Source organism: Lycorma delicatula, chromosome 10 (genome assembly GCF_047948215.1).
Source record: "Lycorma delicatula isolate Av1 chromosome 10, ASM4794821v1, whole genome shotgun sequence".
Lineage (NCBI taxonomy): Eukaryota > Metazoa > Arthropoda > Insecta > Hemiptera > Fulgoridae > Lycorma > Lycorma delicatula.
The window spans coordinates 99,174,040-99,193,045 of NC_134464.1; positions in this window are offsets into that span (position 1 = coordinate 99,174,040).

Genomic DNA, 19,006 nt, shown 5'->3' on the forward strand with positions numbered 1-19,006 from the left:
TCAAATTGTTCGTACTTTTCTGGAAGACTAATTTTTAACGATGAAATAATTTTTAATAATTTATTATAAATGTAATATTTTCTCAAAAAAATTTAGAAGTAATTTTTTCAAGAAAACTATAATTAGTGGAACAATTCAAAATAATGAAAAGTTTGTAATTTTAGAGTAATTCTTTTGTATAGTGACATCTTGAGCTGTTTTCTAAGCTGAAATTTTGATCTCCATTCAATTATTACATTATTGCAGTAGCCGCATATTTTAAAAGAATAAAATTTAGAAAATAATGTGAATTTTCTTTTATTTTTCATTTATCGAAATAGCACTTTATCTGTCCGATAATTAAAAAATATTTAACTAAAAATTTTATTTTCCATAATATTAAATTTTTGTAAATAGGAAAGCGATTTATCGTAACGTGCGCGTTATATATGCGCACAAATATATTATGTTTCAGAGTTCAATAAGTATAATAATTACATTTTTCTATAAATTAAACATAAGATTGCATCTGATTTTCATGTTTACTTTGCATGCTAAACAAAACTTATTGCCGACTAGATAAAATTTTATAATTACCGGGAGTTAGGTCTGTTTTTATGGGATAGCGCAGGTACGGTAAACGCACTATATCGAAACTTGCAGAATGAATTTATTTTAACAACATGTAATAATTTGTACGGTTGAAATCTTTGCCATATTTTTATTTGAAATATTTATCTGTATGCACTTTTGGAATTTGTTCTTTCAGGATTCAGTTTACCAAATAAAAATTATTCTTTTTTTTAATTAAATCTGACTCCCTTTATATATATATATATATACAGGGTCCCATATAAAACTAACCCAACCTTATATTGGTAGGTATTGAAATAATAAAATGGCATGTGTAAATGTAAATGTAATTTTTATTATTACCATCCATTACCTTACATTTAGAGTAAATGTTGGAAGTGGCCGCCATATTCTTGAATACAAGCTTCAATTCTTTTTACAGCGTTTCTTGCAACTTTTTTCAAAGTTTGTGGCTGGATATTTAATACAGCTTGTTCAATATTGACTTTCAATCGTTCAAGTGTTCGTGGTTTGTTGCTGTAGGCTTTTTCTTTGAGGTAACCCCGTAGAAAAAATTCCGCCGCAGTCAAATCTGGAGATCTTGGTTGCCACAAGCCTCGACCGATAACACGATTACCAAAGAATTCCTCGACGAAATCAGAAGTTGAACCTGCGTAGTGCGATGTTGAACCATCATGTTGTAGCCGGCAGTGTCTGTCTTCCTCTTCCATGAGTGCAATGAACCGAAATAAAATATCCTAATATCGTTCTTCATTAATGGTGTACTGGAAAAAAATAGGACCGATTATTTTCTTCCGCGATATCGCGCACCACACGCCCGACTTCTGCGGGTGTAATTGTTTTTCGTGATAAACGTGGGGATTTTCAGTGCTCCAAATTCTAATGTTTTGGCTGTTTACGTAGCCATCCGAATGAAACCGTGCTTCATCTGTGAAAAATAACGAATCCATAACGTTAATTCCCTCACGCAGAAATCGACGGAACCGTTGACAATATTGTAGCCGTTTTTCTTTGTCGGGCTCAAGAAATCGATGAACCGTTTGAATGCGATAAGGTCGTAATTGTAATCGTTTGGTCGCCCGATGAACGGTTGATTTAGACAAATTAATTTCAGCAGACAAACGTCCGATCAATTTATTTGGCGAGGCGAGTAATCGGTCTTTAATTTCAGCGACTGTATCTGTATTCAACACTGACGTAGATCTTTTGTGTTCCTTATTATTAACAGAACCGGTCTCTCTAAATTTTGCGACTGATCTTAATACTGATGTTTTGTTAGGAGCTGGTTTATCTGGGTACATATGGCGCAACAAATCTTGCACTGCAACCGCTGATTTCGTACTGAAGTACGACTCAACAATGAAATCACGTTCATCTAGCGAAAACATCATCTTGTCTCTAGCAATACACTGAACGTTATGATTGCATTGTTGTTACTGTCGGTAGTGTTCTACTGCGTCGCCGCGATGTTCAGATGTTGAACGAGTCCATTTCAGTAACGAGTAGGGTAGTAAGCTTGACTTTTGAAATTTTATGGATGAGTGATTGATGGGATGCGTTTTATATGGGACATTCTGTATATATATATATTTTTTTTTTTTTCATATGCTTAGGATGAATTTAAAAAAATTAACCGACAAAAATAAAATTGTGAACAACTTTCACAGTTTTTTACAACTTTTGAAATTTCGAAAGCGCGTTACCCCATTTATACTGAAAGAGACTTTTATTATTATTTTTAAAATATAATTTTATTAAAAAATTTCAAAAGATCAAGAATAAAGGAAATAAATTTTTTTATCAAAAATTAAATTTTAGATCTTTAACTAGTTTCGTTAATTGAATAATACTAACAAAAATCCATAAAAACAACAAGAAATTAAGATTGTAAATATACATTTACTTTTTGAAACGCAAATATTATTTATATATAAAATTAAATCTTTAATAGATCGTTTGTGATCCCTTATAAATGAAGTTATTTTTTATTCAAATTTGATGGAGTAAAACAGAATATATTTCATTGGTTTGTGGTTTAAAAAATCATTTTTTTGACTGATTACTTTGTTGACAACATATGTTTAATATGATATACAGCGACTGTATATCAAAAATATCTCATCACATATTCTATATGTAGTTTGTTATGACCGGTCGAATTAAGGGTCACAAATGTCACTCGTACATTCATTCTCTTGATGAACCAGTTTAAACGAAAATAAACACCTGGACTAGTATTACGCGCACATGCATAGCAGTTGGTCATAATAAGACCTATTTATGACCTATAATGTTTATAAAAATATAACTACTTTTAGCGATTATATTTTTAAAAAAAGTACCCTACTTGCTTACGTATAGTTACGTTGATTGTTTATAGTAAACAAACAAAGACCGAAACGGTACACGAGTGTTGTTTAGGTAAATTTCTCAATAGAATTTTTTACTTATTTTTATTAGGCCTTTATACTGTATAAGAAAATTATTTTAGTATTAACCAAACCAAATTTATTTATTTATTTTTTAATTTATTTTTATACTCAAAGTTTACATCTGCATACAAATATTTTTTTATCAAAGACTGGCGCAACGTTTTTGTTCGTTTCCCTGTGTTACAAAGAAATTCATTACTGGCAGTTTTTTTTTCATTTGAAACAACACGTATTAAAAATTTAGTAAAAAAATGTGTATTAAATTTTTGTAATTGTAGAATTTTTTAGTTCTTTTTACCTCCTTGTACGAAGTAAAGAAAGTATTGTGATCTCGAAAAATTTCGGTTTGCATATTTCAACGGAATATGCATTTTGACCATCCCTGAATTCATTTAGACTAGTTTCGGCGTGACGTCTCTACGTATGTATGTATCTTACGTGACTCAAAAACGATTACCCGTAGAATGTTGAAATTTTGGATTTAGGACTGTTGTAACATTAGTTGCGCACTTCTCCTTTTGTTTGCAATCAACTGGATCAAAAGTATCCAAAAAAAAAGCCAATAATCCAAAGAATATGTTTTTTTTTTTACTTTTTCGTAATTCCAGTAATAAGTCCTAGATTTATTAATAATTATTAACCTCTGACTGAAAAAAAATTTAAATAAAAAAAAGAAATGAAAAAAAAATCAGAAGTTATCCGTAAAATAAAATTTTATATATTTTAATTTTAATCAAAAAATTTTACAGAGGTTAATCATTACTAATAAATCAATAATTTAAATTAAAAAAAAAAAAAATTAAATATGTCGGATTCGAACCATGTGTGCATGGTTATGTATGCACGGATTCGACATGTTCTCATTTACACCACTTGACAGGCGTGAAACAAAATTAATATAAAATGCTGATAGACACAAAAAAATTGATGCAACGTGGTGTCCACCACAATGAAATTGTGTAACTGTCCACTTTATTAAAGAATAGGAGGATCTTATCTCACTTTCAAATGAAATAAGTTTAAATGAACTGCAGCAAAAAATATGAATATGTAATTTAATAGGCGTACAAAGAAGTCATGTGGTGTCCGCATCAGATTTTTATTTTAAATGGAAGCGCCCGAAAGGATTGATCCGTTCGAACGATTTATACTTCGTGATACGAACGATTTATCTAAAATTACATTTGAGGAGTAAAAAAGGAAAATAGTGGGGTTAGAGCTGTATTAAAAATGACAACTTAAAAATCATACAAGTAATTGCGAAAATTTGTCTGTTTGCAACAGCATCACGCGAGAATCAGTCAACCGATTGCTTTCAAATTTTCAGGATACATTTGGGTTATCCCAGGGAAGGTTTTAAGCAACATTTTGAAGTTCTAATCCCCTCGGAAGTGAATTTGTGAATTAAAGAAAAAAGTATTCTTTTACTTTATTATTATATTTCTGTCACCATGGCAACAAAAATATAATGAAGTAAAATGATTTTTTTTTTTTTTTAATGAATATCTATAAAATATTTAATATTCTAACAACAATGAGGATAACGAATGAGTCAGGATCCAGGGGATGAAGCTTCTTCCTAGACGGTCGGGCGTCTAGGAAAAAAAAATGTAATTTAATAAGCGTACAAAGAAGTCATGTGGTGTCCACATCAGATTTTTGATATTATTGTGTTTGGAATATATTTTTGTAAGGTGATTAGTAAATTCTGAATCTATGTCGTTTTAAATATACTAGTATTATTATGTATACTTAATATCTTTATTTGAATCGCTCTGTTTGCCCTGTATACGAATTTTTATTTAAACAGAAGTTTAGCTTATTGAGCCTACTGATGAAATATTTTATTTATTACCTATGCGTGATAATTTATTTTGTATAATATATATATATATTTCTATATTATTTTCTCATTTTTTATAATTATATACATATATATATAAACCAGCATCCTCGTCGCGGCTTTGCCCGCGTTATGTGGTTATGTTTCCCGTCGTGGTCAGGGGATGTTTAGCCGGGCAGGACTCGCTCTTCGCTTGTTCTTCCCGTCTACACACAGGACTCTATCCCCTAAACCCCTTTGTTTGTTAATCTTATGCTTGTGAGAATATAAATTATAAAAATTAAAGCCAGTTCAATTTATAAAAACTTAACAGTGTATTGTAATTTCTTCAGAGGAACAGTTTGATAAGTACAGGAACCACCAAATGGTTTTTAGATTTCCCGTCGCGGCTTTATCGCGAAATATATAATCAGAATTGCAAACGTAGATCACCATCACAATGTTATCAAATCTTATAAAAATTGATTAAATAGCTGAAAAATAAAACGGCAAAATGGTAAAAAACATTTATATTTTTTATCCCTTACAATATTAAAATTCAAAAAACCTGAAAATTGTTTTTAGATATTTATTTAAACAGATATGCAAGCCCAAATCGAGTGAATATGTCGTTTAGTATAGTAGGAAATCGGGAAAATTTTCATTTATTGTTTTTTAACTTTCTTCATTTCTTTCAAGATCGAATTTCAAGTAATATAGAAATTGATTTTTAGATATTCACATGAAGATTAAACACACCAAAAATCATGTTGATATCTTCATTTGTTACTGAAAAATAAAAAAAAGTAGTAAATTTTATTTTAACCCTATAAACTCGGAATATCAAATATATCTTTCTTAATATGCACTTACACGGTAAGAAGAACATGTATACAAATTTTCATTAATTTATCTTCATTAGTTTTTGCTGGACACTGATTATGATTTCCTCACGACATCTTCTTTTATACGTATAGCATTTTATGTACTGAAAAATTTATTGCATAATTTTATGCATTTTTATTGTTATTATTATTATTATTATTTTTTTTTTTATGATTTAAATATTTCTTTACTATTTACCGTATTAATATTAATTACCACACCAGGAAAGTTCAGAACAGGAAAGCCAACTGTTGGAACATACCATGAAACAGGAGGATTGATCACAATAATCTTCCAAGGAGATTTATAAAAGGCGCGAAAAAGAGAAGCATGAAAAAAAAGACGATTTAAAAGGAAATATGAGATATCAGAAAGTTAGAAGTTTAGATAGGAATTGGACGGATGTGGTGCAAGGGAGTTGCCTAAAAATAAATGATGATGATGATAATAATCAGTACAGAATAAATGTGGTTAATTATTATCCACGTGTCAATTATCTACTACAGTTTGTCTTGTATGCATTGCTTAAAAAAAATCTTGGTTTATTTTATCTATATTATTTTCTCAGGTTTTATAATTATTATTTTTTTGATTAGTTGCTTATTTTTATTGAAATATCATCCAAACGAATAGAATTTAGACTTAAGTTAATTTTCAATCGATATTCTACAAATATCCAAACGTAAAAAAAAATTATGTATTTTTGATTCCATTTTATGTTTATTTTTCGAGTGGCAAAATAAATTTTAATTTGAGGTTTTGAACATTTATCAAACAAACTGATGGTTAAATATTATTGAAAGTTACATTTTTCAAAAAAATAATTTAAAATCCTTTGACTGATTATTTTGATCAACTTAATTGATTATTGCTCGTTCAAAGATTTATCATCACCACAAATTATTTCTTTTTTGGGAGGCGGGGAGTTTTTAATAGTCATTCTGTGCTTCGGGTAACAATGGGTTTGATATAAATTTTCCATGTTTTTCAAAACAATAAGTGTTACGTTTAAAATTACAATGAGAAAAATAATTGATCTAATTTTAAAGAACAGGTTTTATTACAAAAAAAAAAAAAAAACAGTTTTCTTAAAATTTGTATTAATCAATTTAATTTTTATAAGATTGTAAGACATTTAAAAAAAATTAATTTAAATTAAAAGCCCCATGTATTACAATAATGTATACGTCTTAGACTCTAATTATTTAAATTCTCTTTCAGATGACAGTATTTTAATTCTGTGATCGAAATTTTAGTTTTTAATTGAGCCTAAGTTATTCTATATCATTAACAAACACTGAAGAAAGTTTGTTAACGTAGTAATCTTGTCAACAAATTTAAGTTAAAAAATTAACAAATAAACTTTTTATAAATATCAATTCGAAATAAAATAATTGTTTAATTAACTTTTTATTCATTATTAATTCATTATGCTTCTACGGACAAATATTTAAGTTCTATATATTTAAAAGTATTTTTATGTAATATTTTTTTATTGATAATTTCGCAAACTGGGTTATGCCTAATAGCGTACCAAATCGAATACATAGGTGCTGTTTTAAATATTCTTTCATTCCATAATTACGAAATTTTTAAGCCGTTGTAATTTATCATTAATTTTTATCTTCTTAATCTGAGAAATTTAATTAATCAATATCCTTATATATAACTTTTATTTCCTTGTACGAAGTAAAGGAAGTATTGTGATCGCAAAAAATTTCGATTTTCAGATTTAAATGGAAATATCCATTTTGACCATTCCTGAATCTATCTTGACTAGTTTCGGCGTGACGTCTGTACGTACGTACGTATCTCGCATAACTCAAAAGCGATTAGCCGTAGGATGTTGAAATTTTGGATTAAGGACTGTGGTAATATCTAGTTGTGCACCTCATTTTTTGATTGGAATCAACTGAACTAAAAGTGTCCAAAGAAGCTCAAAAGCCAAAGAAATTGGATTTTTTACTTTTTCTCAAATGTAGGAATAAGCCCTTGTTGAGAGCTTTTCAACGATGTATAATAAGTGGTACTTATTTTCACTGGTTCCAAAGTTATAGCCAAATGAAATTTTAATTAATGACATATTTGGATATTATAAGGGGAAGGCACATTCAGACTTCATCTCCTTTTTTTAAATTTATTAATTATTGACCTCTGATTGGAAAAAAATACGATAAATAATAATTCAATAATAATAGTAAAAAAAATATGAAAAAATATCTAAAGTTATTAATAAAATAAAGTTTTATGTACTTTTCATTTAAAAAAAAAAAGTAATTTAATAGGCGTACAAAGAAGTTATGTGTTGTCCACATCACATTTTTGTTAATTACATGCTTTTCTATAACTTACGTTTTTTTTCTTCAACCGTGTCCTCAATTAAACTCACTTCCCGATGTCATAAAATGGTGAAATATTGCACATCGATGTAATCGAATGACAATACAATATTCCATTGTTAATTTCGTATATTTATTTATTTTACATATAAAACATTTGTAATACAAATGTAATTTAATAATTACATGTAATTATATTACATTTGTAATGTAATAATTAATTTTATATATATATATATATATATATATATATATATATATATATATATATATGTGTGTGTCATAGGCGAATTAAACAATCAGACTTAGTACAATGCCCCCGGCTAATTGTAAAATAGAATACAATATTATTGCATTATTGTTTATGTATTATTGTTAATAATTATAAATATAATCTGATCAAACTTAACCTACTCTTGCTTTTTTTGTTTTTTGTTTAACCACCGAACAGATGAAAGATTTGTAGCGTGTGTGAAAATGCCATGCCTGACCGGGGGATTCGAATCCGGGACCTCCGGATGAAAGGCCGAGACGCTACCACTCGCGCCACGGAAGCCGGCTACGCTCGCTTCGTTAGCTAACCTAACTAGCGAGCATAGGTTAAATTTGGTTAAATTATATTTATAATTTCCAATTAGCCGAGTGCATTGCATGAGCCTGATTTTTCGATTCACCTAAAACATATATATTCCTTGAGGAATAGAGCTGAATATGTAGCTATCAATCCGATTGATTTTGATTGTTGATTCAATATGAGTAGATCATGTGTTGTTGAAGCGGATTTTAATATAACTAGACTAACCCGCGCGGATTAGTCTAGTGGTTGGTTATACTCGTCATTGCAAAATCAGCTGATTTTCGAAGCCTATAGTTCTAAGTTTTGAGTCCTTGTAAAGGTTTTTATAAGGATTTTCTATGGATTTGATACCGGTGTTATTTGGTGGCTGGGTTTCAATTAACAGCACTGGAAAGGCAATGGAAAATCACTCGTAAAGATCTGTTAGGAAAATTACAAGGAATTGAAATCGCCAAGGATCGGACACGACTATGACTGTATTTTTAGTGTAAATTTACGTTCTAAAATTTATATAATCATCTGATTAGTTTTAAGTAACTGGTATTGTTTATAATAGTAGAAACTAGTTTCCAGGTTATAATTTAGCATAAAACAGCATACATATACTTTTTTATTTGGTAAAGAATTAAAACAACTAAAAGTAAAATCTCACTTATTAATTTAAATACTTTAAATTAAAAAAAAAAATTAATTGAAAATCTAATGCTCTTTGCCAAAGGATAAAGATACTTTTACCTTAGCAGTTAGATTTCTTGTTGCACTTCTGATGAAGAATTTGACAATTCAAAATTAACAGGTAAAAGATTAATATAAAATTTGATAATAATCTCCTTTAATTGTGGCTAAAATATAGAAAATAGAAAAAATTTTAAACCATTCTTTTATTGCAACCACATATACGACTTTATATGAGTAATTAGAGTACCCTCACGCTATTCCTTTTAATCACGGATAAGTAAACCAGTTTTTAAAAGTAATTTTCTTGAAAATTATTTTTTACTTTTTAGTACGAATTGTTTTTTTCGTTTATTTTTATTTATTTATTATTTTTTTAAAGAAAATTATGTTTTGAAATTATTTTTTTATTTTTATAAAATTTATTTTTAAAATGTTCTTCTCATTTAATCTTAAATATTATTATATTATAATAAACCCTTTGGATGGGTATTGTTATAACAATAAACTATAAAAAACAAATCACAGAATACTGATATTAAAAAAAATCTAAATAATCAGTGCACATACAAGAAAGGATCTACTTTACACAATTGAACGATAAGAAAAAAACGATGGTACGTTAAATGAAGAAACACCATCGACGACGCATAGTCTTAACTAAAAAGAAACTCGGTAATTATAAGTAGAAATCATGCAACTCTAGTATTATTGAAAGTGTCACAAAAGAAATTAAAAAATTGTATTGCATTAAAGAAATTAATTTAGTTGGTTTTATGATTAAAAATTAATAAACTTCATTTAATTATTGGTTCTATTCGTAAAAAAAAATTAGTTTGACAACTCATGAAAATAACGACCCTTGAATAATTTTTCTTATTTAAGTATAATACAAATATGGAGGACTTAAGAACCATTATTATTTTATTTTGGTATTGTTTGTCGTTTTCTCATTGTACCGTATCATTTACAGGTGATTTTTTTAATTTTTAAATAATGTTAAATAATAATTTTGACGCATAAAATAATCAAGACGAATGAAAAAAAAAATGTGCAAAATATTTTGGAACAGTATGACAAAGAGTGATGGATGATTCTTAATTACCAGTACAAATTTAATAAGCTCGTTAGTAATGAAAAAAAAAAAAATGAAAAAACAAATTTTTAATTCTCTATCTCGGATTTAAAATTGTTTATCTCAATATTTTCAAAAAAAATATTGGTAAAATTTAAGCTATAACATCTCTGTATTTTGGATACCATATAATGGAAAAACGGAAAACTCCATCCAAATGCCTATGAAATATGCATGGAAAGATTTGATGTGCTTCATGTATATACAATATATATGAAGATTATTAATTTTTTATTCTCCACTCGACTAAAACGGCAGTAACACCTACCCTAGCTACCGGTCAAATTACGAAAATTTAAATAAAATCTTTTCGTAATTTGATGGCTTACGATCTTACTGAAATGATTTTGAATTCATGTCACAATAAAGAACGATTAATGAGAAAGTTAAAATCAATTGTTAAACAAAAAAATATTTCCTTTATACCTATTTTGTTGATTGTCAAAGAGCGTTGTATTTCACTGAACATGTACCCACATTATATAGCGGTGATACATATTTTATCCTGGAGAAATTCGGGTAGTAATTTATCCATCATATACTTTAAACTCCTACAGCTTTTCACGTAAATAAAAATTAACGGAATTTTAGTACGTTAAGCTAATCTCTAGTAATAATAAATTGAAAAGAAGTTATAAAAAAAAAACAAATTAGTTTCATTAGGATATTTTTTAATTCGTAAAACACTACGACAAAAGTCTCAGCGGTATAGAAATAGAGTAATATTACAATTTTAATATTTTCATATTAAACGGTGTACACATACAAACGTCTTTTACTTTTAAGCTAGTCTTCGTAATCTTTATATTTTTATTTTCTCTTTTTATTTATATAAAAGAAAGAAAACAGGAATTTCATCAAATATACTTCACGTTTATCGTTTAATCCTTTATTAAATGAAAGATTTTGTACATCATATTGTACAAAATATTAAATTGAAATTGTATCGCTCGTCAAATGCATTTTACTTGTTCTTCTTAGAAAATGTAATTCAGAATATGGAAAAGTGGATTCCAGAAGTGATTAGAGTAAGAATACGTGTAAGGGTGGGGGTTTCATGAGAAAGGGTAGGTGGTGAAATCGTAGGGAGGAAAGAGGATGCGGTAAAGCTTAGGGACGGTAACGTTGCGTTGGCTAGGGTAGGTTATTTGAATATTTTCGCAGCATAAGTCCTGGTATAATTGTGTACGGTTGAAAAGGGGGTTTTAGGATCGGGACGAAGGTCGGGGGGAGGAGGGTGGACTCGCTTTGTTTTCATTCTTCAGTACTCGCCTCTCGTTTTATCCTAATGAATCTGTCTGCGCTGGCGTTGCTAGGAAACAAAACCGTACTGGATGGCCAAATGGACCTTTTGAGGAAGAAAGAGAAAGAGATATCGTCGAGTATTATCCGTCTCTATCCTACCATCTAGTCTACTATTTCTCTCGTATTCACTCATAACTGTGTATTCCATCTTTCTCTTATAACATCCGACTTTACTCCTCCCCTCTTCCATACCTCTTTCTATCGTTCTCTTTGGAGAGAAGTTCATTTAAATAATTTTGACCCATACTCGGGTAAATGGCAATGTTTGCACCTCACAATTTGAATAATCAACTCTGATCTCTTGCTACATGATTCACTATCTATGCTAATGTATAAGGCCCCAATTTGCGCCATGCCTACAACCCTTCTATCTTTATCTGTCATCCACTCCCCGTACACGTTCTCTTACTGTGTTACCTTTCCTATTCTACCTTAATTTTACCTTAACTCTGTAATTCTGATCTTCACGGTAAGTGCTCTTGGAGTTAGTCACACGCTTTATAATTTACTAACATCCTATGTAGAGATATGTACTGTTTCCATGAATTATTGTTTCGTTTAATTAAAAATGAAATAAAAAAAGTTATTTTAAATTTTAATACGTATAAAAATAATTGGAAGTTAATAATACTAACAAAACAAAGAAATTAGGAGTAAAATATTCAGAACGTAATATATATATATATGTATTTTTTTTTCTAGCCAGTAGCTCTGTCCCCCTGGTTCCTCGATACGTTCGTTATCCTTAAAGTTGTTAGAATGCTAAATATTTTACAGATATTGGTTAAAGAAAAAAGAATTAGTCATTTTACTTCATTATCTTTCTATTGCCATGGTGACAGAAATATAATATGAAGTAAAAGAATTAACTTTTGTTTTAATACCTTCAGTCGTAACCCCAAAGAAGGTTAGGGCCTTGATCCACGGCTTAAATATTCCTTAGGATAACACGAATATATCCTGAAAATTTTGAAGCAGATTGTCAATTGGTGGTTGGTTTTCGCGTGATGCTGTTGCAAACAAATAGACAGATCTACAACAAAGTTTGCATTTATATATAAAACCTTCTAGTGAAAATAAAGAAGAAAGTGTAGCATAGGTCCAGAAACTCCTCGTAAGCGAGTTTCGGCTGACGAAAGATTCTCCCTAATTTCTACACCTCCGATGAAATTAAACTAGACTGTAATTCTTCGGTCCCAAATTTAGTGGTTTTCTATGAAATCTGACCTGAAAAATTGAATAAAAATAATTCCAGAACTGTATTTTTAGTAGTTTTTGAAACATTTTTGGTAAAAGACAAAAAATTGGGGTTGAAAAACCCATTATTTAATGTTTGGCGTAAAAAAATTTGTTATTTGGTTAATAAATATATAACGATTTAAAAATAAAATCGTTAAAGAATTTGATTTTGAGTAAAACGGTATGAATAAAATTTGCAAATGCTAAATTTAAACGTAAGAATTTTAAAGTTTATTAAAAAGAAAAGAAATTGAAACGTGACAAATTAACTATCTATTAAAAGACAAAATTTTCAATGTATATTATTAACTTTTATTTAATATTTTATATATTTATATAATATTGTTAATTTTTGATTTTCAAAGATTTTATAATTTACAATTTTATTTACCATTTTATCATTACCAGTTTATCACACATTTACAGTTTACCAGTTTACAATTTTATCATTACCATTTACAGTTTATCGATGAACATATGAAAGAAGCCGTAATAAAAAAGGGAGTCGGAGAAGGATGTTCCCTATCCCCTTTACTTTTTAATATTTACATAGAACTAGCAGTTAATGATGTTAAAGAACAATTTATAACCGGAGTAACAGTGCAAGGTGAAAAGATAAAGTTGTTACGATTTGCCGATGATACAGTAATTCTTACCGAGAATAAAAAAGATTTAGAAGAAACAGTGAATGGCATGGATGAAGTCTTACGGAAGAACTACCGCATGATAATAAGCAAGAACAAACGAAAGTAATGAAATAATGTAGATGGACCACTGAATATAAAAATAGGAAGAGAAAATATTACGGGGTAGAAGAATTTTATTATTTGGGAAGTAGAATTACTAAAGATGGACGAACCATGAGCGATATAAAATGCTGAATAGCACAGGCGAAACGAGCCTTCATTTAGAAATATAAATTGCTTATATCAAAAATTAATTTAAACGTCAGGAAAACATTTTGAAAGTATATGGTTGGAGCGTAGCTTTATATGGAAGTGAAACTTGAACGATCGACGTACCTGAGAAGAAAAGATTAGAAGCTTTTGAAATGTGGTGCTATAGGAATGTTAAAAATCCAGACGGGTGGATAAAGCGACAAATTGATGAAGAGAAAAGCATTTGGAAAAATATAGTTGAAGAGACAGACTTGTAGGCCACATACTAAGGCATCCTGGAGTAGTCGCTTTAATATTGGAGGGACATGTAGACAGGAAAAATTGTGCAGGTAGGCAACGTTTGGAATATGTAAAACGGATTGTTAGGGATGTAGAATGTAAGGAGTATACCGAAATTAATCGATTGGTACTAGATAAGAAATCTTGGAGAGGTGCATGAAACCAGTCAAATGATTGAAGATTAAAAAAAAAATTGCCATTCTCTGTTGTATGGTTATAACTTTAAAACACGCGGTATTATAATTCTAAAATAAAAAAAAAAAAATGAAGCCTCGCTCTTATAAAACGAAACAGTTACACTAATTACTTTAAAAATGGTAAAACATTAAAGATCTTAACAATATTGGATAATTTATTAAGTTTAACAAACAATATTAATAACAAATAATGTAAATTCTTAGAAAATAATTCCTGAACGATACAAAAATTGTTTTTTCTATGTACTTAATTCGAGTACTAATAAGATAAAAACAATTTTCATTATTACTTTGTATACGAATATTTATAAATTGCTTATAAATTTGTTATAATATCCTTCTATGATTTTATGTATTTATTATCTTTATCGTTACTTTTATTGCCATTATTTCATATAATAAATACTTTTTTTGTTTTATATATATATATAAAACAAAATTCTGTATATATATATAACAGAATTTTACTATACTTTTTCGGATTCTACTTGTAAAACTAAACAAAAATATCGTTAGGAAAAATGGCAATTTCTCCTTCGTTCTCGCGCTGTCCGCCATTTTGTTATTTTTATATAAAAATTTATATTTCAAGTTCGGATAGAGGAATCTCATTAATATTTTGTAAGCGTGTTTGTAATAAAGTTTTAAAATTAGCAAAAAATCAGGACTTAAAAACCTTCGCAAATTACAAAATGGGACAATTTTTATTTTTAAATCCATTATATCTCCACAAATATAAGGTTTATCAAAATTTATGTTTTAATAAAATATTAAGCCTTTTATTTGGAACAAAATAATATTTTATTTTTTTAAATTGGTTAACAAATGCTGAGTTATGGCAGAAAATTGATGTTCTAATTTTGTGTCTGTTTTCATGTCCTCCAATTTATGTTTAATTCGATAAAATATAAATTGTTTTTACTTATTGTTAATTCTAATAATGTAAATTAGTATCAAATTAAGTAATAATTTTCTCACATTAATAGATCTAATATTTAAAAAAAAATAAAAGAACTACCTCTGATAATCTTACCTTAATTGTTGTAGAACATAAGGTATGCAATTTTTAAAAAAAATAAACAGTTAACAAAATATTATTATATAAGAGATGTTTAAAGTGTTCACCATTAGAGATTACACAAGTCTCCAGTCTTTTTCTGAGAGATTATCTTAACCGTTCTAAAATTCCAGGAGTATTCCTAATTTCTTGAAATCCAGTTTGGATCCTTTGCTGAAAATACTCAATGTTGAGTATTGGAATTGAATAAACAATATGTTTCAAATGGCCTCACAGGTAGAAGTCAAGAGGGTTTAAGTCAGGTGATCGGGCAGGCCAGGGCACTGCCCCTCCGTGGCCTATCCATTTTTTCATTGAAAGTTTCACGCAGGAAATCTGATACCAATTGAATGAAATGTACTGGAACACCATTTGGTGAAACCACATATTTCCTCTTAAAGGTTCCAAAAAATGTGAAAGATTTTCGGCAAATGAACAAGATAATTTTCTCAATTTAAATAATTTGGTAGAATGACAGGACCTAAAAGATGGTCATTAAAAATACCTGACCAAATATTCAGAGAAAATATTTATTAATGGCTACTTTGGAAGGTATCATGAGAATTTTCGTCGCTCTAGATACATTGGTTGTGATCGTTTTGAACACCATTCCTGTTGAAAGAAGCTTCATTTTTACATTTTTAACATGATCAGCAGTAATAGTTGCTGTGTAAAATTAATTTAAAGTGAAAAATTAATATCAATTGTTTTATTATTATGTAATGTTAATTTTTCTTGTGAGAAAATTATTATTTAATTTGATACTAATTTACAATATTAGAATTAACAATAAATAAAAATAACTGATATTTAATCGAATTGAACGTAAAGCGGAGGACATGAAATTAGACACAAAATTACAACATCAATTTTCTGCCATAACTCGGTTATTTGTTAACCGATTTTATAAAATAAAATGCCATTTTATTCAAAATAAAACGCTTAATATTTTAGCAATAACATATATTTTTATAAATCTTATATATATGGAGATATAACGGATTGAAAAATAAAAAAATGGCCGCCGTTTTGTAATTTGCTAAGTTTTTAAGTCCTGATTTTTTTCTAATTTTAAAACTTTATTACAAAGACGCTTACAAAATATTAATGTGATTCCTCCATCCGAACTTGAGATATAAAATTTTATATAAAAATAACAAAATGGCTAACAGGGAGAGAACGAAGTAGAAATTGCCATTTTTCCTAAGGATTTTTTTTATTTAGTTTTACAAGTAAAATCCGAAAAAGTATAGCCAGCCTACCATTTTAGAAAAGCTCTGTATATATACGAGTATTATGTTTTTACTTTTTAATGATGGTCTAAAAGTCTTTCTAGGGGAAAATTTGATCCTTTCCGATAAATACTGGAATAGTTTATTTTTTATTATTCGTAAAATTCCTCATCTGTTGTATTCTCTATCATTTTTAATTAATTAATTATAGGATCTGTGTATTATATATAGTATAACATATAATATTTAAATTGAATTACTTTTTAATATTTATCAGTATTATAATTTTTCCTTTCTCCTATTTAGAAACATCCTATGAATTTAATATTATGTAGACCCGATCGTATATAGAATTGAATATGCAGTATACATCTCATCTCTTTATCGCCAGTTAATATCTGAATCCTTAACAAAGGGACTTATCGAGTATGTATAATGATTTGAATCAGAGAGCATTAAGCGATCCTGTTGTTCTATTAAAATTTAAGCTATTGGAGATGTACTGTGAATTGTTTGTAAGACGATTTGGTAAATTAGCAATGTACTATAATTTGAATAATATTCTAACTGTAATACACTCGTGCAAATAATTAGATTATTAATTACATTTTTTGTACCAAAAATATTGATTATATTTATTGATATAAGAATCACAATGAATAAATGAATATTATGCTAAATTAATTATAAAATTAAAAGTTAATATTATTTTTAATTAAAGATATAATTTTCTTCTTTTTTACATAGATTAATTAATTCTCTATGAATTAATTTATTGAGGAAAGAAGATGTTTCATTTATTTATTAATTTTTTTTGTAAAATCTTTTAATTATTAAAAAAAAAACAATTATTATTCTAAAGCCCAAAAAATTAAAATGTATTAAGTTTTTTATAACTTTTGTATAGACACCTTTTCCATTGTTCATATTTTTATTACCCCTAGACGAACACGCATAAATGTAAGTTTAATACCTTTTATCCGTATATTATTCCATCCATAACCGATATATTTATCTATTTTCCATATTTTATTCATTTATCTTGTATATTCCACTTTAAAAACAAAATCTTGATAATTTAATTAAAATGTGATAATTTGAAGAAAAATATGAATGAAATATACAAAAAAATTGTTTATTTATAATAATTGTTCAAGAATTATTATTATTATTTGTAAAAGTAATAAAGTAGTAACACTAGTAGTATGTAGAAGTAAGTAGCAATAGTAGTAGTAGTAGTTGTAGTAGCAGTGAAAGGCTCCAACCTTTTCTGTTGTAAAATACAAGCAGATTTTTTACATAACAATTTTAACTGGACTAAAAATATTTACAATAAACTTTAGGAAAATTTTATAAGGATATTTTTCAGGTTATTTCATTCAGGTTTTGGAAGTAAGCTATATTACTGTCTGTGGAAAAAAAATTTGGATAATCGAAGTGATATTACAAGGGATATGCGTAAATGTATTTTGATAAATAGTCCCTGGAGAGTAATTCACTTGGTAATTAACAGGGCAAAATAATTACTTGACAAAGGGGAGTTTAGATGTGTTGCGTGGGTGTGTTCGTGTTTGTTTCGGTGTGTGATACCAGCGGTTTAGTTATCGATAAGCAACGTACAGTAGACTGTTATAAGGAGTAAGGAATAAGCAGCGAATGTATTTTGGTTGATATCCCTTGTAGTTTCCTCCTAGTATTTCCTTCTCGCGTGTTACCAGGAGCGAAAAGCGGAACAGTAGCTGATAAGATTAATATTACAATTGTTGAAGTAGACCCGAGACCAAAACCCAAACCTAAACCTAAGAAGGAGGTGATGTTGGTAAAGATGGAAATCGGGGGTTGAAGGAGTGAGAGTTGTGCTGGGAGTTACAAGGTGGCAGGAGAATAAAGTGAGGTAGAACGATCAAGAAGGAGAGGTGTATATATAGAAAGAGAAGTAACGGCACTGGAAAGCAGTCTGTGTATTCACGCCCCGACTGATATTTCTCCCGCTCTCTTTCGCTTCATCGTTCTATCTCTGTCTGGCTCTCCAAGGGCCAGACAAGCCGAGTTGGGAAAACTAAGAGAGGGTATTGAAATACGAGGGAACGCTTTGACTTTAACTTTAATAAATGACTTCTCTCCAAGTACGTAGTACTAAGGAGTACTGGTAGGTATACGAAACGTACAGCTCCATAGCAAATAATTATGTCGAGCGACCGGCGAACAAAAGCCAATGCTTTTCCAACCAAGATCTGATGTGATGTTATGTGATTAATTCTGTCTCTGTCTTTTTCTCTTTCGCTCAAGCTTACTTTTCTCTCTTTCACTTTATTATATTATTTATACTCTATCCATCTCTGTTTTCTCCTAATGAAGAT